Source organism: Pseudorca crassidens, chromosome 1 (assembly GCF_039906515.1).
Source record: "Pseudorca crassidens isolate mPseCra1 chromosome 1, mPseCra1.hap1, whole genome shotgun sequence".
In the NCBI taxonomy this organism is placed as follows: Eukaryota; Metazoa; Chordata; class Mammalia; order Artiodactyla; family Delphinidae; genus Pseudorca; species Pseudorca crassidens.
Genome location: NC_090296.1, coordinates 93676350 through 93703208, shown reverse-complemented (window position 1 = coordinate 93703208; position 26859 = coordinate 93676350). Strand labels below are relative to the sequence as shown.

Here is a 26859-nt window from a genome sequence, read left to right as displayed (position 1 = left end):
ATCTCTCTTCTTTTCTTGTAGTCAAGCCACATGGCTTGCAGGATCTTTGTTCCTGGTCATTGAACCCACGCCTTCAGCTGTTAAAGCGCGGAGTCCTAACCACTGGACCGCCACGGAATTCCCAGAACCTCTTTACTAGCATCTTATTTTAAATACAGCAAAAGAGTCAGTAGAGCTTATGAACAGAAGTGGGTTCTCTTACAGGGAATCAGAAAAATAGTGAAATAAGGCAGAGCCTGTTTTTGTCACAGATCTGTTAGGCAGTAATGTTCTTTCTGGAAGGCACAAGTGGGCAATCTTTTTTTTTCCTTTTTTAAAAAATAAATAAATTTATTTATTTATTTTTGGCTGTTGGGTCTTTCTTGCTGCGTGCAGGCTTTCTCTAGTTGCAGTGAGAGGGGGGTTACTCTTCATTGCGGTGCACGGGCTTCTCATTGCAGTGGCTTCTCTTGTTGCGGAGCATGGGCTCTAGGCACGGAAGCTTCACTAGTTGTGGCACGTGGGCTCAGTGGTTGTGGCTTGCAGGCTCTAGAGCGCAGGCTCAGTAGTTGCGGCACACGGGCTTAGTTGCTCCGCGGCATGTGGGAATTTCCCAGACCAGGGCTCGAACCTGCGTCCCCTGCATTGGCAGGCGGATTCTTAACCACTGTGCCACTCAGGGAAGCCCCACAAATTGGCAGTCTTATTACCCAAAGGTTTAAAAAGTGGTTCTGAAGATAATGTCATATGAATAGGTAAACTATGAACTTCTCCAGGCCACAGCCCTCTTATTTATAAAGTGGAGACATTAATGCACTACCTGACTGAAGCTAAAAATATTTTGAAGTCCATTCCAACTCTAGGTTTTATTATTCTCCAACACTCATAGAGCCATGTCTTCCTCTGAGAGTTGTTATCTATCACCACCCATCTCTCTTTTAGTCCTAGGCTACTAGTGTTCTATATCCCATCCCCTCATGCCTCCTCAGGAACTCTGCTTTGTCAATTACCCTTTTTTTCTTATAACTTCTATCTCTGTCTCTCTCTTATTGCCCTTTCCTCTCTGAACATGAACATGTTCTTCTATCTTAAACACATACCTCCCCCCAACTTTTTCCATCTCATATCCTCCTTTACCATCACTCTCTTACCCTTTTTCCTTTCACATGCAAGATTCCTTCACGTTCTTAATAGAATGCTTAAATTCAGGGTCTCTCTTTCCTCACCTCTCTCTCAGGAGTAACTCTTCTTGCTGAGGTCACCAGGGATTTCCTAAATGCAAGATCCAGTGAAGATATTTCAGTCCTTATCTCCCTTGGCCTTTCTCTAGCATCCATTCTAACTCTCTCCTCCCTTGATTTCTGTGACTTTATGCTCTCTTGGTACCTCTCCAACTTCGTGGATAGCTCCTTCTCAGTCACCTTCAAAGATATCACTTTCTTCATCCACCCCCTCCCTAAGATGTTGATGTCTCCCATGGTCCACCCTCAGTGCTCTCCCCATCTCACACTGTTACTCTCTGCAGGAAATTTCATTCATTCATAATTTCAACTACTCCTTGGCTCTAAGTTATTCAGCCCAATACTCCTTCCAGATCTCCAGATACATAAATAAATATATAAACAGCTCACTAGTCACCTATGACTGTATGTTTCCCCATTGTGACATTTAATTTTATCTGTTAACTTGGCTAGATTACAGGTGTTTTTGTAGATGTGATTAACATTTTTTAAACCACTTTATTGAGGTATGAATGGCATACAAAACAGCACGTATTTAATGTATACAACTTGATGAATTTGGAGATAAGTATATGCCTGTGAAACTAGCACCACAATCTATGCTATAAACATACATTACCTCTAAGATGTTCTCCTTGCCTTCTTTATGATTATTAACTTTTTGCTAGTGTATGATACGGACAATTATAAGATCTACCCTCTGAGTCAAATTTTAGGTATACAACACAATATTGTTAACTACAGGCTCTATGCTGTATAATAGATCTCTAGGACTTATTCATCTTATGTAACTGAAACCTTATATCCTTTGATCAAAGGAGTACATGGTACCCTTGTGCCTTCTTGCTTCCTCCCCTAACCAGCCCCTGGCAATCACCATGAGTTTGACTATTTTAGATTCTTCATGTAAGTGGTGTCATGGTTTGTCCAGATGTGACTAACATTTACACAATCAGTTGACTTAAAGTAAAGCAGATTACAATCCATAATATGGGTGGGCCTCATCCTCATCCAATCAGCTGAAGGCCTTAGATGCAAAAGACTGAGGTTTCCCAAAGAAACTAAAAGGAATTCTGCCTCTAGATTGCAACATAGAAATTCTGCCTGAGTTTCCAGCCTTCAAACTCAAAACTGCAACACCAACTCACCTGAATCTCTAGCCTGCCAGCTTGTCCTATGAATTTTGGACTTGCTAGCCTCCACAAATACATGATCCAATTCCTTAAAATCCTTTCTTCCTTACCCCTCCCTCCCACCTTTCTTTCTTTCTTCCTTCCCCCCTCCCTCCCTCTCTCTCTCTCTCTCTCTTTCTCTATCTCCTATTGGTTCTATTTCTCTGGAGAACAGTGACTAATACACCCATCATCTATACATCATGTCTGAATCCCTTAGCACACCCACTTGAATCTTCATGATCTGACTGTCTTCAACTTATTCAGCCTCACCTGCCATTTTTATACATCCATCTTCTCCTCCTTTCATACTGACTCTTTGGTCATTCCCAGAGCTTGCCACACTTCTATACCTCTGTACCTTTGCATTCTGTTCATCTAGAAAACTTTTCACCCTTCAGAACACAGCTCAATCTTCACCTAGGCTGTGAAGGAGGCAGGCAGAACAAGCAACTATGTTCCTATTGCACCTTGTACATAATAGTTCCTTTAAGCACAGGTCACATTATTTATGGAATAATTCCTTATAAATCTTTTTTTCCCTTCTTTTAAAAATCTTGTTTGAATTTCTAGCATCTAGTGTAGGGTCTGGAACATGGTAGGCAAATGGTGATCAAAAAATATTTGATTAATTGATAAGTAAAACTTCTCTACTTAAGATATTAAATGGCTGCCCATCACTTTCAAGATAAAGCCCCCTCAGTGCAGCAGCAAAGAGGCTTTGTTTGTTTGTTTTGGCCACACCTGTGGCATCCTAACCACTGGGCCACAAGGGAACTCCTCCCTCTCCAATCTTATTCCCCATCAGGTCTCCACAGCACTTGAATTTCTAGTCATGCTGTACTAGCTGCAGTTCTCTCAATAAGCTTAGCTTTCTTGCATGTACTTCTGTACCCTTTGTTCACCTGGAATATTCTCCCTCCCCTGAAACCATTTGGCAATTCCCACTGTCCTTTTAATCTTCATATCAAGTTTTCTCTCTCCTCTGGACACTACTCTCACCCCCTCCTTGCTTTTGCCTCTGAGTTCCCTTAGCATCGCATACTTATCCTACTTAGTGTGATTGTCTGCTTCTTAGTCTACCAACTGCAGCCTATAAATCACAGTCTACTCCTCCTCCTATTCTGCAGCTCCTTCCTCTCACCAGGCACTTTCTGCTTTCATGCTGCCACCCTGTCATTCCCAGCTGACCCAGCCTACCTTCCTACTCTCCACCCCCAAGGCCATTCCTCTTCATGGACCTTTTGGAATCCATACTTCCCATCAAAATGAATCTTGCTATCTCAGTCTATCAGCCAGATGATCTGATGGTCTTTGCAAAATATAATGGATGATCTTCTGAAAATCTTCAAAAACATTGCCTTTGAACCCGGATCGTTCTGTTAATAATGTCTATGTCTTACCCCAAGGTGCACATTCCCCTTATTGGGACACAGAAGTGCTCTAGATTGTCTACAGAAGTTTCATAACATTTACTAAAAATGTCTTTAAATTTCATGTGTCTCTGCCAATTCCTTCTTGTTACATAATAGTATATTGTACACTCAATGTTTCTTCTTATGCCTTTTTCTTAGGCTTTCCAGGAAATATTTTTCCTACGCAAATGGTATCAAACTGAAGAAACTAAATCTTTGGCCAATTGTAACAGAAAACCTCCAACCAAAGAAGATTGAAATCAACTAGAGTGTGCAACTTGACGTGCATAAACTGAGAATCCTTTTTCACTTTTCTTTCCTTCTTTTTTTCCTCTTTCCTCCCTTCTTTCTTCCTCCCATTTACTCAGCAAGTATAATTCGAGGTCGAGAGCAAAGATTTCCTGGATGAAATGGCAGAGCAGCATAAGGTAATATTTAAGAGAGGATAGGCTCTGGAACCAGATGGCTGTTTTTGAATCCGGGCTCTGCCAGTTAATAATTATGTGACCTTGGCCAAGTTATTTCACTGCTCTGCAACCTCAGTTATGTCATTTGTAAAATGGAGATGATAACACACCTCACAGGGTGGCTCTGGGGATTAAATTATTTAGTACCTAAGAAGTGCTCCCTCTAAATATTAGCCAACTATTAACTGTTGCTAATTCTAGATGGCTAATGGGAATTAATTAGAAGTGCAGCTGGGAGTGGGGAAAAAGAGCTTTCTAGATAGAGGAAACATTATATTTAAAGTCCCGAAGCAGGAAGGAGGTGCAGGGTGTTTGGGAGAACTGATAGGAACTGAGAGTGGCTAGAGTGGGCAGGGACCAGATCATCTGGGGCCTTGTAGACCATACATAGGATTTAGGATTTTGTTTTTATCCTAAAAGCCATGAAAAACCTCTCAAGGGTTTTTAAACAAAGGGATGGCATGATCCGATCTGCTTTTTTACAGATAACTCCTGCTATTGTGGGAGAGAATAGTTTGAAGTAGGTGAGAGGAAATGTGGGGAGATCGGGGGAGGGGAAAAACATGATGATGCCGAGGACTCTAACTTGAGCCACTGGGTGGATGATAGAGCCATTCATTAAGATGGGGAACACTAGAAGAGGATCAGGTTTAGGGAGAAAAGGGAAGGACTCACTGTTGAACAGGTGTTAGCTTGTAATAACACTTAACAGAGTATAATCTGTAAAAATACTGAATCACTGTACTGTACACCTGAAACTAATATAATATTATAAAACAACTATACTTAAAAAAATAAAAATAAAAAATTTTAATTTAGTCAGCCACGGTCCCCCATCTCCCCCCGGCCATGAACATGTGGATTTGAAGTGGCTAGGAGACCTCCAAATGGAGTTAGATATTTAGAGAAATTGGATACATGGGTCCAGAGCTTAGAGATAAAATTTGACTTGATCTCTCTTGAATTCACAGAGTCAAGGTGAAAAAGGAAATTCTCATTCAAGTTAAAGTAGACAACTTCAGTTAAGGATGGAATAGTGATCAGCAAATAAGTACATTTGGTAAGAGAGAAAAAACTTTCCTATGACTTTTGATTGAAGCACAAGGGACAACTAGACAGCTTAAAAGACCAAATTTCAAGCAAGCATTTCAGAAAGTGACAATTTAGCTTCTGATAATTGTCAAGTAAACAGCTCATCAAGTTAAGAATTATTTTATTTACTCAAAGAAAGGGGAAAAAAGGACAGAGAGTTTCTGTGTCTAGTTTTGAATACTTTTCTGCTACAGGTCAGAACTATCAACCAAGACCTATGAACCTTTTTCAAATTGAAAACTCCCACAGGCTTAGATTTTAAGTGGATATGTGAGGTAAGTATAGTGCTTTCTGGAGTCTAAAAGCTCACTATTAATCTTGCTGAAACATTCCAGGTTAAATTAGCAGAGACTTGTATTTGCTGCATAGCTTTAAAGTTAATCTTTTAGAGACTCTTCAGGTGTTAGATCAAGTCTTTCAGAGATTTTGAGACCAAAGCTCCAGTTATGACAAGATACGGGTTCATATTTTAACAAAGAGCAGGTTATATAAAGTATTATGTCCATAAGCATGTCAAAAAAGATATTTTTACTATAGGAAATATCACATGAAAAAAAAGAACAGTATAATGAATACCCAGGTGCCCGTCCCCCAGCTTCAACTACTATCACTTGTCTGTTTGTAAAAAGATAAATAATTGGGGACTTCCCTGGTGGCGCAGTCGTTGAGAATCCGCCTGCTAATGCAGGGGATGTGGGTTTGATCCCTGGCCCGGGAGAATCCCACATGCCACAAAGCAACTGAGCCCGTGTGCCACAACTACTGAGCCTGCGCTCTAGGGCCTGTGAGACACAACTATTGAGCCCACATGCCACAACTACTGAAGTCCGTGCACCTAGAGCCCATGCTCCGCAACAAGAGCAGCCACCGCACCACAAAAAAGAGTAGCCCCGGCTTGCTGCAACTAGAGAAAGCCCGTGTGCAGCAACAAAGAACCAAAGCAGCCAAAAATAAAAAAATAAAAATTAAATAAATTTTAAAAATAATTGTATTTTTTCTTTCACAGAAGTAATACTTATTCATTGATGAAAATATAGAAAATACAGATTACCCAGGAGAAGAAAATATATACTGGTCACAATCCCAGGGCTATCAATAGTCCAGTTGATGCTTCTGAACAATTCAGAAAAAGATATCCCCTTCCCTTGGCTGTAGACAGCGCCTGTGCACAAGGTGCAGGGCTAGGCGAATGGAGTAGAACATGACCTCTGCTCTAACTCTCCTGTTAAGCTCCCTCTGGAGAGCTCAACATGCAACATGGACATGGCACACCTGCCTTCTAACCTCCTTTCTCTGCAAAGGCACACATACATTTACACAATTGTGTTGTGCTATACATACTGATTTGTCATACTCCTTTTCACTTAATATTTCATGAACACTTTTCCTTGTCATTATTGAATTATTCTAATATCATTTTTAATAACTGCACAGTATTATTCAATAATCTCTTAATTATTTAACTCTACCATTGGGCACTTAGATTATTCCTATTTAACAATATTATAAAAAGCTTTATAACATTAAATGTTATTGATTTACATTGATAACATTAAATGTGATGATGATAGATATGGATTCATATTTTTACAATAAAACCCCCGAGAGTTTGTCAGTTTGACTATTGAAGGATAGTACCTAGTGTTGCTTTATTTGGGTTTCTTTGACTAGCGGTAGTGAAAAAATGTTTTTATATGTATATTAGTCTTTCTTTTTCCTGAACTTCCCACATGTATCATTTATCCTTTAGCACTTTTCTACTGGTATATTTTCTGATTTCATAAATCTATGTGGGTAAAAGTTGGATACATGTGTCACACTACCCACACATTACTATAAAAGGCAAGTATTAAGAAGCAGTGAATACCATGTTTAAAAAGATGTAAGTATTTATTTGACTTATTGGCACTGAATATTTTGAAGAAAGATGTATATGAGGTTGAACCATGTGAAATTGCCAACCCTATGTGGTAGTGGCTCTCAAACTGTGGTCTGGGGATCCCAGGAAGTTACCAATTCCATTTGGGGGGTCCACAAGGTCAAAACTATTTTCCTAAGAACACTATGACATCATTTGCACTTTCACTTTCATCCTCTTACAAATGTACAATGGAATTTTCTAAAGGCTGTATGATGTGTAATATTCTAACAAATTGAGTGTGGAAGCAGATGAGAATCCCTCTGTCTTCTATTAAGCCAGACATTGAAGAGATCTGCAAAAATGTAAAACAATGTCACTCTTCTCACTAAATTTTTTTGGTTGGAGAAAATACAGTTATTTTTCATAAAATATATTATTTATGTTAACATAATGGGTTTATTATTATTTCTAAGTGATTTAATAATTTTTTTCAGTTTTAATTTAGATTATAGTGAATGTCAATAGACATACATAAACAGAAGCTCTTTAGGGCCGTCAGTTTTTAAGAATGTAAAGGGGTCTTGAGTTAAAACGCTTGAGAACCCTGCTCTGTGGCATTTGAACATAGTTGCCTTTTATTTCAAAGACAGAGAAAGAGATGTGAAGTGCTTCCTTGACAAGTAAATGAAAATAATCATGGGAGTGATTGTTAAGGGTTTCATCCCATCCTGAGTGTCAGAGACACTTCTGTGTTCTTTAATAATTTATTTTTTCCTGGGCCTAATGGCAGTACTGTAGAAGGGCAATAATAATGAGAAAATTAGCTGATTAGAGGTAACATATTGGGACTTCCCTGGTGGCACGGTTGTTAAGAATCTGCCTGCCAATGCAGGGGACACTGGTTCAAGCCCTGATCTGGGAAGATCCCACATGCCGCGGAGCGACTAAGCCCATGCACCACAACTACTGAAGCCTGCGCTCTAGAGCCCGTGCTCTGCAACAAGAGAAGCCACAGCAATGAGAAGCCCCGTGCACTGCAGCGAAGAGTAGCCCCCGCTCACCACGACTAGAGAAAGTCCGCATGGAGCAACGAAGACCCAACGCAGCCAAAAATAAATAAATAAATAAATAAATAAATAAATAAATAATAATAATAAAGAATGATTAGCCTTTCTTCACAGTGTCGTGAGGATGAAAGCTGTGAACCAATAATTTATAAATTAAAAAAAAAGAGAGATAACATTAATATTTCCACCCCAACAACAGAATGGTAAAACACGACCATGTGTTTCTCTTCTTTCCTTTGTCCCAGCCAAAATAAAAAGACAGATTTATCTGAGGCTACATGAGTAGGAAATCTTTCTTTCCTGAATTATACTAGGAGAGAAACAATTTAAAGAGTTAAAAGGATTCACTTTGTGCTCATTTGGGCTCCCTTGGGAGCCCTGAGTCCTCAGGAATTTCAAAGTCGTCACTCGTGTTTACTTAGAAATTAATTAACACAATAAGAAATGGGCAGGGCCTAAATGAGAAATCTTTAAAACTTTACATATTAGAACAAGAAAATAAATGGAAAGACACATCATGTTCCTGGATTAGAAAATGGAACATTATTAAAAATGTCACTTCTTGCAAATCACATTTTCAGTGAAATGCAATACCAATCAAAATGTTCATGCCCTCTGAACCAGTAATGCATTATTTAAAAAATCCCAGGAATCCATGATATTAAGCTTATTTTTATTCTTTAAAACTTAGTTCATGTTTCATTTTTTTTCCTCTAGTACCCAGATGTTCATATTGAAGGTATTTTTGCATAGTTAGTTGTCCCTCCGGAATGGTGAATAACTAATAAACTAGGAAGCTGCCCCAAACAAGGAACTCCTGACCTTAATATCCCTCCATTATCATTATTTTCCCTTGAACTTGGTGTTAACATCCAAAATGTTCTCCAGGAGACCAGAAGACTAGCAGGTGGCAACAAGAAACATCAAAAGCACTGAGCAAACTGAGGATGTCCATAGTTGTAGTAGTGCTGAGAGGACTTTATGGTTGTGAACTCCAAACTAAATGGATGTTATTATCCATTTGGTTATTTGATCAATTTCATTAGAGTTGTGTATTTTAAGGGAGATACTCTGTGCTCTATAACACAAAAGCACAGACCACAAAGCACAGAACTTGGGGTAATATTCTCTTGTGTGGAAACCGTTAAAGGGTTTCAAGATGTGGAGAACTGGGCAGTTAAAGATTTGGAAGGTAGAAACTGAGAAACATGAATAATTTTAATAAATATTCATAGATTAAATCAGAAGGAAAATGATAAATTACAATTTTGATCTTGTCTTGATTTAAGCCTATTATGAGAACAAGGTTGACAGACTTGAGAACTCCGACTAAAAAAAAAAATCCTGAAGTATAGCAAGCACACAAAAAAGTGCACAAATTATGAATGTACATCTCAATGAATTTCACAAATTGAATGCACCTGTGTACCTATTGTCAGATCAAGAAAGATAACGTTACCCATCCCCATTAATTTCTCTTGTTCCCCCTTTCAGTTGCTCCATTGCCCCCCCGCCACATCATACACAAACACCACGGGCAACCACTATCCTCTTTTCTAACTGAATAGATTATCTTTGCTTGTTTTTGCACTCTATACAAATGGAATCATACAGCATGAACTCTTTTGCCTCTGGCTTCTTTTGCTCATCATGATGTAGTATAATTCATCCATGTTGTTGTGTGTAGTTGTGGTTCATTCATTCTCATTGTAGAGTAGTATTACACTGCATGAATACACCATATTTATTCATTCATTCTACTAGGACATTTGCATAGAATCCAGTTGTTTCTGCTGAGTAGACACCTAGGATTGGAATTGCTAGGTCACAGCGTATGCATTTGTTCAGCTTTATGAGATAAGAGCAAACTATTTTCCAAGGTGGTTGTACCAATTTACACTCTCACCAGCTGTGTATCAGTGTTCTAGTTGCTCCAAATCCTTATCCAACACTTGATATTTTGTGTTTTCATTTTAGTATTTCTGATGGCTAAAATATTTTATTGTGGTTTTAACGTATATTTCTTTGATGACTAAAGAAGTTGAGTACCTTGTAAAATGTTTATTGGTCTTTCAAATAATCTCTTTTATGAGATGCCTGTTCAATTATTTGCCTATTTTGCGATTGAACTTTTTCTTACTGATTTATAGACATTCTTTATGTATTCTGAGTGTGTGTCTATTTTATTTACATATTGAGAACATCTTTCACTGTGTCTTGGTCTTTTCTATTGTCTTATTGATGTCTTTTGATGAACAAGACTTTACAGTTGTTTAATAGTCCCAATTTATCACGTTTTTCCCCCTTTATAATTAGCGAGTTTTTGTCCTATTTAAGAAATCTTTGCCTATTCTAAGGTCATGAGCTATTCTATTATGTTTTCTTCTAGAAGCTTTATTCTTTTACTCCTGACTTTTAAAATGTCTGAGTTGGGAAAGTTGTGAAAATCAACATCTATCCAAATTGAAGAGCTTTTTTTGAGGAGCCAGTCACAGAGTATTATGATATCAAATCTGAAGTGATTGAACAAGCAGCTCTCTGCAGCAGGAATACTAGGGAAAACAATTACACAACTCCCACTCTACTACAGCGAAGTGTCTCTTACTAAGTAGGCCATGTCCAGTCAGAAATTGGTTTAATTGACAAGGGCCTGGAAAAACAAAACAGGGTGAGATTTTCCATACTGGAAAAAAATTATCTGCAAATCATCTGACATCATCTTAAGTAGAAACTGAAATTCTTCACCTCTATGCCTACAAATTAATTGTCACAGCAACAGTTCACATCCTTTCCTCCACTAATACCTCTGAAACTATGACCTTGCTCCATCATTTACCCCCTTCTCTTTCATTTTCAATTTTTGGTCTGCTCTTCATTTTCCCTTTCCACCTACAAATTAGCTCAATCTCTCCAGTTCATCATACAGTGAAAACCCTCAAGATTTGCCTCATAAACTCTTTTCCTTCACTGCCAAAGTTCACAAAAAGTTGTCACATTTGTTGTCTCTTTCTCACTTCCCATTTCTCCTTAACCACTTGTCCCATCTTGTCTATTGTTTCTACCAGTCTATTGCAGATTCTCAAAATTAGTGCATCTACTTTTCACTTCTCCCGAGCCTTAACTCTTATGTTTCTTACTGTTAATGGTACAGCATCCTCTCAAGCACTCAGGTTGCCAATAACCATACCCCATGTCTGCAACACTTCTGCCATTTGGCCTCTCCTTTCCATTCCTCCTGCCACTTTCTACATGATTTTGTTACCTCTTACCTAGTTATTTTAATAGTCTCTTACTTGCCCTCCTTGCTCCTAGTGTGGCCTTATCCAAACTTTCCTGTACAAAACTATAAGCTCAATCTTCTTAATCCAAAGTTCTAACCTTATCCTGTCCCAGTTTGAAGATCTTTAATAGTTTTCTCCATTGTCTTTAATCCCACCACAAACTGGATCAAATTCATGCATTTCTACTCACCCATGAGAACTATTTCACTTCATGCTTTCTTCTGATTTTCCAATCTTTGTTGATGCAATTCTGGATTCTCCCCACTTCTGAATGTCTAAATTCTTCCCATTTTTCAAGATAAAAAGGCAACTTCTTAATAAATACCCTTTCCAATCTTCTCTATCTGGGAAACTCCTCTTTATCTTTCAAGACCCAGCTCAAACATCATTTCTTCCCCAGTCTCTGTACACTGAGTTAATCACTCTTGATCTCTACTTCCAAAGCACATTGAACATCCCACTTATAAAGCAGTCCCTACCACATAGTACCGCAATTATTCTTTCTGTGACTTTCTCCCTTACTAAGCTCTTAGCTCTCCCAGAACAAGTGTGATATAATTTAAATCTCGCATCCCTAGTGTCTAGCCTAATACCTTGCAGAGACACATCTATGATAAATATCTATTGAATGATTGAGTGAATCCTTTTTTTTTTTTTTTTTTTGTGGTACGCGGGCCTCTCACTGTTGTGGCCTCTCCCGTTGCGGAGCACAGGCTCCGGACGCGCAGGCTCAGCGGCCATGGCTACGGGCCTAGCTGCTCCGCGGCATGTGGGATCTTCCTGGACCGGGGCACGAACCCGTGTCCCCTGCATCGGCAGGCGGACTCTCAACCACTGCGCCACCAGGGAAGCCCGAGTGAACCCATTTTTAAAAATTAATTAATTTTTTTGGCTGTGTTGGGTCTTCATTGTTGCGTGGGCTTTCTTCTCTAGTTGTGGAGAGCGGGAGCTACTCTTCATTGCAGTGCAGGGGTTTCTCACTGTGGTGGCTTCTCTTGTTGTGGAGCACAGGCTCTAGGCGCTCAGGCTTCAGTAGTTGTGGCTCGTGGGCTCTAGAGCGAAGCCTCAGTAGTTATGGCGCACGGGCTTAGTTGCTCTGCGGCATGTGGCATCTTCCTGGACCAGGGATTGAACCCGTGTACCCTGCATTGGCAGGCGGATTCTTAACCACTGCGCCACCATGGAAGTCCCAGAGTGAACCCATTTTTGATCTTCTCCAGCTGTAAGTAATTTTTCCTTATTAAATCGCGATAGCATTTTTATCTGTATATCTCTTATATACTTAAAACATACATTACTTTGTAACTGTTATTTATGTAAATACCTTATATTCTCTAATAGATGGTTATCACCTAAGGGGCAGAGACTCTGCCTTGTCATATCTGAGGACCTCATGGAACCTAGTAAAAGGGATCCTTACATACCAATATCATTGACAAAACTAGGCTTGTCCTTTGATCAGGACATACTATGACACACCTCAAGAGCACAATGTTCCAAAACTAAACTGCTAGAGACAGGCCAAGGCAAGCTACTAAGAGACCTGGTTTCTGAAGACCTGGTTTCTTCAGGAACTGGTAGCACAGGTTTCTATAAATAAGGTAAATATTACTGCTTGGGAAAGCTGCTCATTTGTTTCTTCATTAATTTGTAAACTACTTTGTGGATAAGAAGTGGGATGTGTTTAGAGCAGTTGCTATATGCCAGGGATTTTCACATGCCTTATCTCTACATCACCATAACATTATGAGATGAGCATTATTATTTCTAAATTTACAAATAAGGAGATTTGAAGGCTGGTAGTATATGGGACTGTCAAGCACAAGCTCTTTCTCACTTTATCATGTAATATACTCAGAAGGTTTTTGGAGAAACCACTAGAGAAACACTTGAATCTAGGGTAGCATAACCTGCCAGGACCAAGGATCAGGCTTTTATGAAATTTTTATTGAGGAAATCCTTGAGGAACAAAAAATAAACTTGCCAAGTTTTATCTTTTTTTAAATTGTGGTATAATTGACATACAATATTATATTAGCTTCAGGTGTGCAACATGATTTGGTATTTGTATGTACTGCAAAATGATCACTAAAATAAATCTAGTTAACATCCATCACCATACATAGTTAAAGACTATTTTTTTCTTGTGGTAAGAACTTTTAAGATTTACTCTCTTGGCAACTTTCAAAATGCAATACAGTATTAACTATAGTTGCCACCCTGTGCATTACATCCCCATTACCTATTTATAACTGCAAGTTTTTTGACTCCCCTCATCCATTTTGCTCACCCTTTACTCCTTCCCTCTGACAACCACCAATCTGTTCTCTGTATCTGAGTTTTCTTTTTAAGACTCCACATATAGGAGAGATCACATGATATTTGTCTTTCTCTAAAAAGTTTTGTTTTTGTTGAAGTGTAGTTGATTTATAGTATTAGTTACAGATCTATCAGCATAGTGATTCAATATCTTTACAGATTATATTCCATTTAAAATTATTACAAGATATTGAATATAATTCCCTGTGCTATACAATATATCCTTGTTGCCTATCTAATTTATACATAGTAGTTTGTATCTCTTTATTCCATACCGCTAATTTCCCCCTTTCTCCTCCCCTTTCCCCTTTGGCAACCATTGGTTGGTTTTCTATATTTGTGAGTCTGTTTCTGTTTTGCATATACATTCACTTGTATTATTTTTTCCAAATATAAGTGGCATAATACATTATTTGTCTTTATCTGTCTGACATTTCACTAAGTGTAATACTCTCTAGGTCCATCCACATTGCTGCAAATGTCAGAATTTCATTCTTATTTTATGGCTGAGTAATGCTCCATTGTATATATATACACCACTTTTTCTTTATCCATTCATCTGTTGAGGGACACCTAGATGTTTCCATGTCTTGGCTATTGTAAATAATGCCACAATGAACATGAGGTTACATATATCTTTTCGAGTAGGTGTTTTCACTTTCTTTGGATAAATGCCCAGAAGTGGAATTGCTGGATCATATGGTAATTCTATTTTTAATTTTTTGAGGAACTTCCATACTGTTTTCGGTAGTGGCTGCACCAATTTACATTCCCACTAATAGCGCACAATAGTTACTTTTCTCTACATCCTTGTGAACACTTATTTGTTGTCTTTTGATAGTAGCCATTTTAACAGGTGTGAGGTGATATCTCGTGGTTTTGATTTGCATATCCCTGATGATGAATGATGTTGAGCATCTTTTCATGTGCCTGCTGGCCATCTGTATGTCTTCTTTAGAAGGATGTCTATTCAGATTCTCTGCCCATTAAAAAAATTTTTTTTTTGCTATTGTGTAAGTTCTTTGTACATTTTAGATATTAACCCTTTACCAGATGATTTTCAAATATTTTCTCCCATTCAGTAGGCTGCCTTTTCCTTTTGTTGAGTTTCCTTTGCTGTACAAAAGCTTTTCAGTTTGGTGTAGTCCCATTTGCTTATTTTTGCTTTTGTTTCCCTCGTCTGAGGAGACATATCCAAAAAAATATTACTGAGAATGTTGTCGAAGAGTGTACTGCCTGTGTTTTCTTCTAGGAGTTTTATGGTTTCAGGTCTTACATTTAAGTCTTTAACCTATTTTGATTTTATTTTTGTATATGGTGTGGGAAAGTGGTCCAGTTTTCCCAAGTCCATTTATTGAAGAGGAATCTTTTCCCCATTGTATATTCTTGCTTCCTTTGACATATATTAACAAAATATGTCAATAAGTGTGGATTCATTTGGGGCTTTCTATTCTGTCCCATTAATCTATGTGTCTTGTTTTTGTGCCTGTACCATACTGTTTTGATTACTGTAGCTTTGTAGTATAGTTTGAAATCACAGCGTGTGAAACCTCCAGTTTCATTCTTTTCTCGAGATTACTTTGGCTATTTGCCAAGTTTTATCTTGAGCACCAGGGAATCACCTGCTTCCCAGTAGTCTTAGGGCACTTACGGTTAGCGCACTTTCCAGAAGGGACAGAGGAAAGATGGCAGTTATGGTTATGGGAAAAGGGAATGGAGGCTACAGGTTTTATAGCTGGGAATCAGAAACATTAAAATAGATTGGAAATGAAATGAAATTCAGTCTTGTGGAAACACATTGGAGGAGACACATTTGTATTTTAAGTATAGGTGTGTACGGCCCTAGAGGCTTGGTTCAGTTCAACTAACAATGATTGTGCTGGGCACTTTAACGGGCACTAGGAATACAAAGAAAGAGTTCCTGCTTTCAAGACACTGAAAGTCTGGCATAGGCAGTCTGTTGACAGAAATAGGAGACTGGGTACCAGGGGAGAGAGTCTTTTCTAAAACGTTTCTGAAAACCCAGAGTGATCCAGTCCCCAGAAGTAGGATGGAAGGGGAATCTGACTAACACAAGCAGGCTAAAGGTTTTCTCTGTTTACTTAACTCTGGGCTTGATGAGCAGTAATCTTATTCCTCTAACACCTACATATGAGCAGCAGGATGTATATCACCCGCTGCTTAGGCCCTACCCAAAAGAATTATTAAGAAAGTAAACATAAATATGGCTTCACATAAGTAGGTGAATGAATTACAGGCTTTATTGACTTTATGTTCAATGCTTAGAACAAGGATGAAAACTTCTACCTCTACTTCCAGTATCCCAATTGACAGCTATCCATAAAACCAAGCAGTGTGTCTGGAATTTTCAGTGAACACTCAATAAAATATTGAATAAATGAACAAAGTAGTTATTGGCCAAACACCATGTGCAGTGCTATAGAAAATACAGGGGAATACCTTCAAAGATGTAAACATTTATGAGAAAAAATTAAGACCCATGAAATCAGCAAATAAGGTATCAGTGAGTCAGTAAAAAGGGAGATCAGCATGGGCTAGAGTAGATAGCATTTATGAAGAAACCTAAGAGAAAAGCACTCAAGAGATCTGTATTCTAGTTCTGTAACAAATTAGCTATGCTATCTCATGAACATTTCCCTCTTATATTCTTTTTTTTCCTCACTTTTAAGATGAAGAAACTTGTAGGTGATCTCTGAAGGCCTTCCCAACTGTTAATTTTTAAATTTCTATTTATAGTTGGGAAAGCATCTTTTTTTTTTTTCTCTTTTAAAGGTAATACATTTAACTCACATGGTTCAAAAACAAAACAGTATCAAAAGGGGTACACTAAAAGGCCCTGCTCCCACTACTACTATATGCCCTGTCCCCATGGGCATATATCTATATCTTCTCTTTTTATTAAAAGGTAGCACACTATATATACTTTATGCACCTTACTTTTTAACTTAGTGATATATATATTTTTAGAAAATGTGCGTGCACTTTTTTTTTTAATAACGTATTTATTTTGGCTGCATTGGGTCTTCATTGCTGCCCGCGGGCTTTCTCTAGTTGCAGCGAGTGGGGGCTACTCTTTATTGCAGTGTGCAGGCTTCTAATTGCAGTGGCTTCTCTTGTTGTGGAGCACGGGCTCTAGGTGCATGGGTTTCAGTAGTTATGGCTCGCGGGCTCTAGAGCACAGGCTCAGTAATTGTGGCGCAAGGGCTTAGTTGCTCCGTGGCATGTGGGATCTTCCCAGCCCAGGGCTCGAATCCGTGTCCCCTGTATTGGCAGGTGGATTCTTAACCACTGCACCACCAGGGAAGCCCTTAATGATATATTGTTTATATTACACTTTGTGCTTTTTTTTTTTTCCTCTAGCTCCCTATCGATGGACATTTGATGCTACAGACTGAATGTGTCCTCCCAAAATTCTGTTGAAACCTAATCCCCAATGTATTGGTATTTGGAGGTGGCATGTTTGGGAGGTGTTTAGGTCATAAGGGTAGATTAGTGCCCTTACTTAGGCTTTATAATCTGACTAATATCTAACAGATACTCATCTCCCTTTATCGCTCTTCTTTGCCAAAATTTTCTGCCCATTTTTGCTTTATTTTTCCCATATGAGCTTTAGAATCAGCTTGGCTAGCTCCCCTCCTCCCATTTCCTTTGTTCCCCCCAGAACCTTATTAGTATTTTTGACATGTTAAATAACATTGTTTTTATGATGTTAAATTTCTTAGCCAAGAACAAGGTAGTATGGTTTTCCATTTGTTTCTACTTCTGTGACCTTCAAGCTTGTTTTAAAGTTTTAATATAGAATTTGTATTTGTTCATGCTTGATAGATTTGGAGAGGCAAAAGATTGGAGTGAATATATTTCTTGGAGGGAGAATACAGGCATATTTCATTTTATCAAAAAGCTTGAGCTTCACTTCATTGCACTTCACAAATACTGTGTTTTTTTTTACAAATTGAAGGTTTGTGGCATCAAACAAATGCACTGGCGCTATCTCTGCAAGAGCATTTGCTCATTTCATGTTTCTGTGTCACATTCTGGTAATACTGGTAATATTTCAAACTTTCATTTTATTTGTTATGGTGATCTGTGATGTTACTACAACTCACTGCAGACACATGATGGTTAGCATTTTTTTTAGCAATAAAGTATTTTTTAATACAGTGTTTTTTAATTAAGATCTTTTTTTAGACATAATACTTTGCACACTTAACAGACTACAGAACAGTGTAAACATAACTCAAAGGCGCTGAGAAACCAAAAAATTCACGTGACTCACTTTATTGTGATATTCGCTTTATGGTGGTGGTCTGGAACCAAATCTGCAATATCTCCAAGGTATGCCTGTAATCTATGAGGCTGGTACAACCATTGGTAGTCTTTGGGACAGTAAAGAAACTAACTTGTAAGAAGAGAAAAAAGAAGTCAACAGTGCCTGCCATGTGCCAGGAACGATGCTAGGTGTTTTCACATCCTATCGTCTTTGACTGCAGGTCTGCTCATACCCAGGGCTGGATAGGGCCTAGATACTCTGTAGGCTAATGCTCAGAGGAGTCTCAAGATGAAAGCAATATGTGAAGAAAATCACAATGGTAGTCAGGCAGGGTAGTCTGGGGGCAGGAAGGAAAGGTTAAATTCAAAGAGGGCAACAAGACTCAGTCACCTTAAGGAAAAGTGATACTCATTTAGGGTGAAGTCCTTACTTGTGGAGATACAGGTAAAAACACAAGAGATTTCTTCCCAGGAGGACAAGCAATTTGGACTAAAGAATGAAGAAAGTTTGGCTTTGCAGACATCACCATCACCCAGCCACAGTCAACCCTGCTGTGTTCTTCAACATCACTGTCCACGGTGAGCCCTTGGACCACATCTCTTTCAAGCTGTTTGCTGACAAAGTTGCAAAGACAGCAGAAAACTTTCATGCCCTGAACACTGGGGATAATGGACTTCGTTGTAAAGGTTCCTGCTTTCACAGAATTATTGTGGGTTTTATGTGCCAGGGTGGTGACTTCACAGGCTATGATGGCACTAGTGGCAAGTCCATGTGCGGGGTGAAATCTGATGATGAGAGTTTCATCCTGAAGCATATGGGTCCTAGTATCTTGTCCATGGGAAATGCTGGGGCCGACACAAACTGTTCCCAGTTTTTCACCTGCACTGCCAAGACGGAATGGTCGGATGGCAGACCTGTGGTCTTTGGCAAGGTAGAAGAGGGCATGAATATTGTGGAAGCTATGGAGTGCTTCAGTCCAGGAATGGGAGAACCACCAAGTAGCTCTTTAATGCTGACTACAGACAACTCCAATAAATTTGACTTGTGTTTTAACTTCCATACCATTCCTTCTATAGCTCAGGAGTGTACCCCACCACCTTCATCTGCTCACTCTATCCTATAATCTTTGTGCTGTCTGAAAATACTCAACATCTATTCATGTGCTGCAGCTCTTTGGGTTCTATATTTTCCTTATTCCCCTCCAAGTCTAGTTGGATTGCATAGTTAAGTTTATGATTATGAAATAAAAACTAAATGAGAAAAATGAAAAAGTTTTGAGTCTGGCCTATTTAGAAAGGTGGCACCTTGGTTAAGATAAAAAAGATGGGAAGGCGAAAAGCAAAACAAGTTTCATTTGAAGAGTTTAAGGGGAAGAGCGAAACCTAAGTACCTTCTTCTAGATCCTGTACACATGTGTGCAGATGGCAGAAAGGCAGACAAATCAGTTTTTAGTACATGTGAAAAACTAAACGTCTAAATTTAAATCAAGCTATGGGTTTCAGTGCTGTACTAAATAATACATTACTCCACCTATTGATTGCCTGCGGCCAGCGAAAGGTGGGTTAGCCAGGGGGAAAGGCGGCTCTCAGCTTTCCATCCTACTGAAAGCCTTCTCAGGAGGCTGGGCAGGGGCAGTTTTGAATTTATGCCCTTAAATAACCTGTAGGTATTCTCTTACTCTAACTTGAAACTCTCAATCTCTCATTTCTTCTTAGTTTTCTAACTCTTTGGGCTCAAGCATCAAATCTTTTTTTTTTTTTTTTTAAAGAATCAAACATGCTATAGCTTCTCCAGTAATTCAGCATTCTTGCTTGGTCAACGGACAGCTCTGTGGATAAAACTGGAGTTTGTGCTCTTATTAACTCTGTCATGTTAGGTTTCTCTGGCCTAGAGATGTGGAAATTCAGGGGCAGGGAAAGTACACCATGGAGCTGAAAGTCTATCCCACATGACCCACTCTGTAGGCTAGTCAGCATGGTGTTATTTTAAGCACAGGTAAGTCTAGATTTGCCTAAGTATGGTGATTTTTATTTGGGGATGGGTGGGTGATGGAGAATAAAGGGAGTGTAAATATCTAGATTGCACATAAAGCCTTTCTTGGATTCAAGTCTTGCTTTAACCACAAGTGCTTATAAAATCTGGTATTTTCTCTCCACACACTTCAGGATGGGACTTTTGTTAAGCTGTGCCACACTATATATTAAGTATTCTTAAAGCTCCATTGTTACAACTGGCATGGAAGTAGTGGGTTGTCCCAAGTTCCCTTATATTGCAAACTTGGCATGTTCTTGGGAAGAGAAAGGAGAAAGCAATGAGTGACTGGACAGGCTGCTCAGCGTTTCTACCTTGCACTTAGTCCATTTCCTGAGCTGTGTTGCCGTTGCTTCTGAGGGTGGAGTAGGGATATAGGCGGGAGGAGGAGAGAGGTAAGTGTGTTAGGACTGAGCACCACCATCCCCCACCAGCTTTACTGAGATATAATTGATGCATAACATTAAGTTTAAGGCTCATAACATGATGATTTGATACAGGTTTATATTGCAAAATGTCTACTGCAATAAGTTTAGTTAACACACCTATCACCTCACACTCACCATTTTTTCTTGTATTTTTTTTTTTGTGGTGAGAACTTTTAAGATCTATTCTCTTAGTAAGTTTCAACTATGCAATACAGTATTAACTATAATCACTATTCTGTACATTAGATCGCCAGAACTTATCTAGCTTATAACTGAAGGCTGTACCCTTAGACCACCTTCACCCATTCCTCCTTCTTTCATCACATCCCCTCCCCTTACTCTACACCTGGCAACCACAAATCTACTGTTTCTAAGAGTTTGTTTTTTTTAGATTTCAAATATAAGTGAGATCATACAGAATTTGTCTTTCTCTGACTTACTTCACTTAGCATAATGCCCTCAAGGTTAGTATAAAGTCCTCAAGGTTGACCTCTTAATTTATGTTCTGAAAGTGAGATGAGAGTATCAGTTCAGTATCTTGAACAGTAACTGACACAAATATATGTAATAATGGTCAAATGAATTCTTGCAGAACCATAGGTTGGTGAGTTAGGTCTAGAATTTTATCAATTCATTGCTTCATGGTTTCCTTTAGGTGCAACACACCTTTAACTCCTGCTTTGGGACCCCAGCGGAAAGGAGAGGACAAAGACCCCAGAGGACTCCAGCAGAAAGGAGAGGACAAAGACCCCAGAGGACAAAGACCCCCTAAGAGGAAAGGAGAGGACAAAGACCCCAGAAATCTTCCACATTTTCATATATGTTTGTCCATCTGCTGTGCCAAGCTTTCACTACTAAAAGGAAAACAGCATGGAGGAAAAGGTGGTCAGGTAGGTCTGAGAAGCAGCATGGTATGGTAGAAATAAAACATGAATTTTGGGAGACAGACCAAATGGGGGGAAGATTCCAATTATGCTATTTTCTACCTGTGTACTAGTTATCTAGAGTTTACATTTCCCTCATTTGTAAAATGGGGATGACACCTACCTTTGCAGAGATTAAATGAGAAAAATCTACAGGAAAGCATTTAGTAGCTGCTAAATAAATGCATGGTAAGTGAAGTCCAATTCATGTTCATGGCCAGCATTTAAATTTCCATGCTTAAGAAGACATTTAAGTTGAAGATTCTTTATATGTTAATTTCAGCAGGTAAAATTATGAGTCACTAGTTATACACAATGATAAATTACTTTAACAATTTTTTAGTACAGAAAATGTCAACATATACAGAAGTACAGAACAACACAAAGAACCCCCAAGTATCCATCATTTAGCTTCTCCAATGATCATACCCTAGACCACTATTACTTCCTTGATACTGCCAACAGTTTACACCCTGTTGCAACACCACATTCTTTTGAAACAAACCCCAGATATCATGTCTAAAAGACTCTGGATTAAAAAACTTAATCATAATACTATTATCATAACAAAACACCAAAGTTCAATAAAAGTAATATGTTTTCTTGGTATCATCGAATATCCAATCAATCACCAGTGTGTACCACTACTTACAGCCCATCAAGTGAATGAGTTTAGGCCTGCATTTATATGCCTCTTATTCAAACTCAAGAGACAGAAGGATTCCAAATTCTAAGCCACTCCTGAGATGCAAGTTAACATTTGGGTATATTAAATAAATGGAAGGATTCCCCAATAGTCACCTGCCATGCCTAAAGAGGTAACAGTTTCCAAATTTTGCAGGAACTACACAGACAATATGTTGGTTGTAGTTAATTTGACGAAAGACGTGACACTATTAATAGTCATCACAATTTTTTTTGGATGGATCTTTATGAACCTGTGGAAAACTAAAAATACACTTACTTAGTCAACTTCGGCTGCCATAACAAACTACCATAGAGTAGGTGGTTTAAACAACAGAAATTTATTCCTCACAGTTCTAGAGGCTGGGAAGTCCAAAACTAAGGTGCTGGCCATTTCAGTTCCTGGTAGGAAGCTCTATTCCAGGCCTGCAGATGGCCTCCTCACTGGGTCCTCACATGGCCTTTCCTCTGTGCTTCTGAGCTCCAGCTGGAAAAGATCTCTCTCATCCTCTTCTTATAAGGCCACAATCCCATTATAAGGGCCCCACTATCATGATCTAATTTAACCTCAATTATCTTACAAAGGCACCATCTCCAAATACTATCACATTAAGGGTTAGGAGTTATGAATATTTTGGGGGGAGAGGGGGAGACACAAACATTCAGTCCATAACAAGCCTACAAATTTGTAAAATGATTTAGAAGTGCCAACAAGGACCTAATGTATAGAACAGGGAACTATATTCAATATCTTATAATAACCTATAATGGAAAAGAATCTGAAAAAGAATATATATATATATATATATATATATATATAACTGAATCACTTTGCTGTATACCTGACACATTGTAAATCAACTATACTTCAATTTAGAAAAATGTTACAAAAACAAAAAAAGTCTGAAAAGCCAGTAAGCTAGCATACCACATTGAACTCTGTTTTTTCCTCTGTAAATTACCTTGGCTCCAAGTAACTGAGATTATCATTCCTGGAAATCTTTCTTCACACTCTAACATAAACCCCAGTGCAGGTGGACCCCACAGCCTAACAGCTCTATTTTCTCCCTCCCTGTGTCACTTCAGCACTGAAGCAAAATTAAATAAAAATCATTTTCAGCTCCTATAATATCAGGGGAATTTTCCATGAAATGAGTAACTCCCTCCCTCTTACCAGGTTGATTCTCTGTAATTCAAACAAAGGCTGAAGGATCTTTTTAGATACTGCTAAGCTTGCAAATTTGCCACACACACACAAAAAGAGTAGGTGGAGCTGTTTGTAGTCATTCTTGGCACTTTTCCAGGTTTTTGCTGGCTGCTTCCACTGCATAAGCAGCCATGTTTTTACTAGTCGTGGGTGTGTAGCTGCAGGATCTGCAGCAAATAATTTGTGTCCTGAACAAACTGTGTAAACCAAATCTCATTTCCCCCAGTTTAATCAAATGATTCTGTTACTGGTCCTGAAAATATTAGGTAGGACTTGAAATAATCTACCCTTCAAAAGTTCACAGGGAAATATCCAAAAATTTGGTAATACTCTAGTCTATCAGCAATGCTGTGGAGAAACATTTGGTACATGGAGGGCAATATGGCAGTACCTATTAAAATTAAAAATACACATACGCCCTTTTGCAGAGTAATTCCAGTCTGGGAACTGAGATGAGACATGCTTAAATATACAAGAAAAGATTTGTGTACAACGATACCCATCCAAGCACTAACTAGAATATAAAAGATTAGAAACTCACGTTCTGGACTTCCCTGGTTGCGCAGTGGTTAAGAATCCACCTGCCAATGCAGGGACATGGCTTTGATCCCTGGTCCGGGAAGATGCCACATGCCATGGAGCAACTAAGCCCATGCGCCACAACTACTGAGCCTGCGGGCCACAACTACTGAAGCCTGTGCTCCTAGAGCCCGTGCTCCACAGTAAGAGAAGTCACTGCAATGAGAAGCCCACGTAATGCAACTAGAGAAAGCCTGTATGCAGCAATGAAGACCTAACACAGCCAAAAAAAAAAAAAGAAAAAAGAAAAAAGAAACTCATGTTCTTCAATTGGACAATGACTGGTTAAATAATCTGCAGGGGTAAGAAAAAAGGATGCATTTATACGGAAAAGCCCAAGATGTCTTAAGTGCAAAGTGCAGAATATTGTATACGGTATCCTCCCTTTTATATAAAAATGGGGAAAAATAACATGTAAAGGCATGAAAATAATTACACGTATAAGCATGAAGAAAAACTCTTGAAAAATACACAAGAAATTAAGAGTAGAGGTTACCTTGGGGGTGGGAAATGTATAGATGGAAGACAGTGATGATGTTTAAAAAGTTTTTTGCACCTGTGGGTGGATTATCTATTTTAACAAATCTGGCTGGAGGCTGTAACCAACCAACAATTATTAACTGCCCACCGCCTTAAAACAGAAAGAAAGAAAATCAGGTTGCCCAAATGCAACCTTTACTCTGGGGTGTAAAATACAAGGTTGAGTGAAGTGGCTGTGCCTAACCAATTCCTGGAAATCAAAGTTCTCGGTGCTCCTAAGCGATTCTGAGATCAGTGACTATGCCAAAGAGTTTCACTTGCTTACTGGAGGTCTTCTCTAGAACTTGGAAAGAGGGAGTAGATAAAGACAGAAGACATCATGCTCCTGCAATCAAGTTAAAATTCCTCAACAGTCTGTTTTCCAAAAACGCACACATTATTCATCTGTAAATCTAAAAACACACAGTAAGAAACCGGTAATTGTATTGTGGCGGAACATTCTTCTTTTACTTTTTTTTAATGTTAAGATGCTATTCTAAGAGTAAATAGTTTTAGTAAACCTAGTAGGGAAAAGTCGTCCTCGTAGGTACAGTGGATTACTCTAAATTTTGAGGAGATATTGCTGCTTTCCAAAAGGCAAGTGTTTATCACCAGCAAAATTATCTTTCATGCTAAGTTATAATGTCCTTGGCTGGCAAAGCCATCTTGATCTTTTCCCTTAAAATTTCAGGTGACTGAAAATGCCCTGTGAACAGTGAACACTATTATATAACATTTCAGCGTTTTCCAATGTGAAGGACCCATACCATTGATGATATGCGAGATGGTTCTTGGCAGTATGCGAACAAAGCAGCAAACAACAATGAATCACGTATGAGTTATTCCCGTTTCTTTCATGCTTTGGCATGATTTAATGCACTTGGCAAAAAAGCATCTAGCTAGGCTTTAATAACTGACTTTGTTTTCATTATACTGGTTTTCACAGTTACCACCTTGACTTTTTTCTCATTGCCAGAGGTCTAGAACACGAATGTTTGTCTGGATTAACCATGCTCACAGAAGCACAACAAATATGACAGTACAGGCACTGCTTTATGCTCCAGAAACCCTTGGTCGCAAATCACAAAAATCCAATGGTCTTTTCTCAGGGCATATCTTTCCTTGACTCAAATTCTCCCCATGGACTTAGATACTTGGCTCTACAGGCATGGTGTATTGCACCATACAAGCTGGAGTCAAGCTGGTTTTAAATGCTGGTTCTTTACCTTACTGTGAGTCTACAAAGTCAGTCTACCAAATGAAGCTCAACTGGCTACCCTGGAATTTGAGGGGAATAAACGAGATAACAAATAGAGAACAGCTGGCACACAGTTCAACAGGTGCTCAGTAAGTGCGGATTTCCTCTTTTTCCTTTACCTCTCTCCTTCTTTGTCCTCAGTACTGTTTTTCTATATTCTCTTCCAATGATCGTATTCACGCCCATGGCTTTAATTATTACCCTTATGTGGGTAATTTCTAATTTCTATCACCAATTCTGACACTTTTTTCAGAGTACCAAAACTTAGGTTCTAAATCTGTTTGAAAATTCCACCTTGATGTTCTGGCATGATCTTAAACTCAACATGTATAAAATAGAGTTTAAATAAAATCTTTCTCCAAATCATTCAGTTCACGCTATCACCGTAATCTCCATCACTCTGACTCAAAATATCAATCATCCTAACTCCTTCCCCCTTTCCCATCACATCCAATTGAACATCAGTAAAAACTTTATATGACATTTTAATAGCTTACGAAGTGTTATAAACAAAACAAAAATGTACGTTTTATCAAACTCCCCTGAGCCCCAGGTGGGAAAAATGATATTAAGGCAAGTTAGGAGATACGCCCAGGTCATTAGCTAGAGAGTGGTTAGTCTAGATGAAAAACCAGTTAAGTCCTGAACTTGGGACTCCTCACTCCAATTGCTGTGCTCTTTCACCATCTCATACTGCCTCAAGTTTTGCAGCATTTTTTTGCATCTGTCTCTCCTCTCCTTCACCACTGCCAACCTCAGAATTCAAGCCTGCCTTATCTTTCACATCCGTAACGCTTGGCTCAGTAAGGTAATAGTTGGTAGTCTGTATCCAGCATGGGATATTTTTTCTAACTTGTTAACTTCAGCAAAAATTTTAAAACCATGAAATATATAATACATATACTGAAAAGTCATCCACCTCAAAACTGACAGCTCAATGAATCACAAAGTGAACATCTATGCAACCGCCACTCACGTCAAGAAACAGAACGCTGCTAGCACTGCAGAAGCACCCCTACATACCCTCCCAAGCATTACTCCCCCA

The 26859-nt window shown here is 38.8% G+C and overlaps 1 protein-coding gene and 1 pseudogene across 2 annotated transcripts in view; one reads left to right on the top strand and one right to left on the bottom strand.

Annotated features, from left to right (window-relative positions):
- Window positions 1–26859, bottom strand: part of USP8 (ubiquitin specific peptidase 8) — a 98101-nt gene that overhangs the window by 66521 nt on the left and 4721 nt on the right. The window lies entirely within an intron of this gene.
- LOC137219091 (peptidyl-prolyl cis-trans isomerase A pseudogene) lies at window positions 18682–19187 on the top strand (annotated as a pseudogene).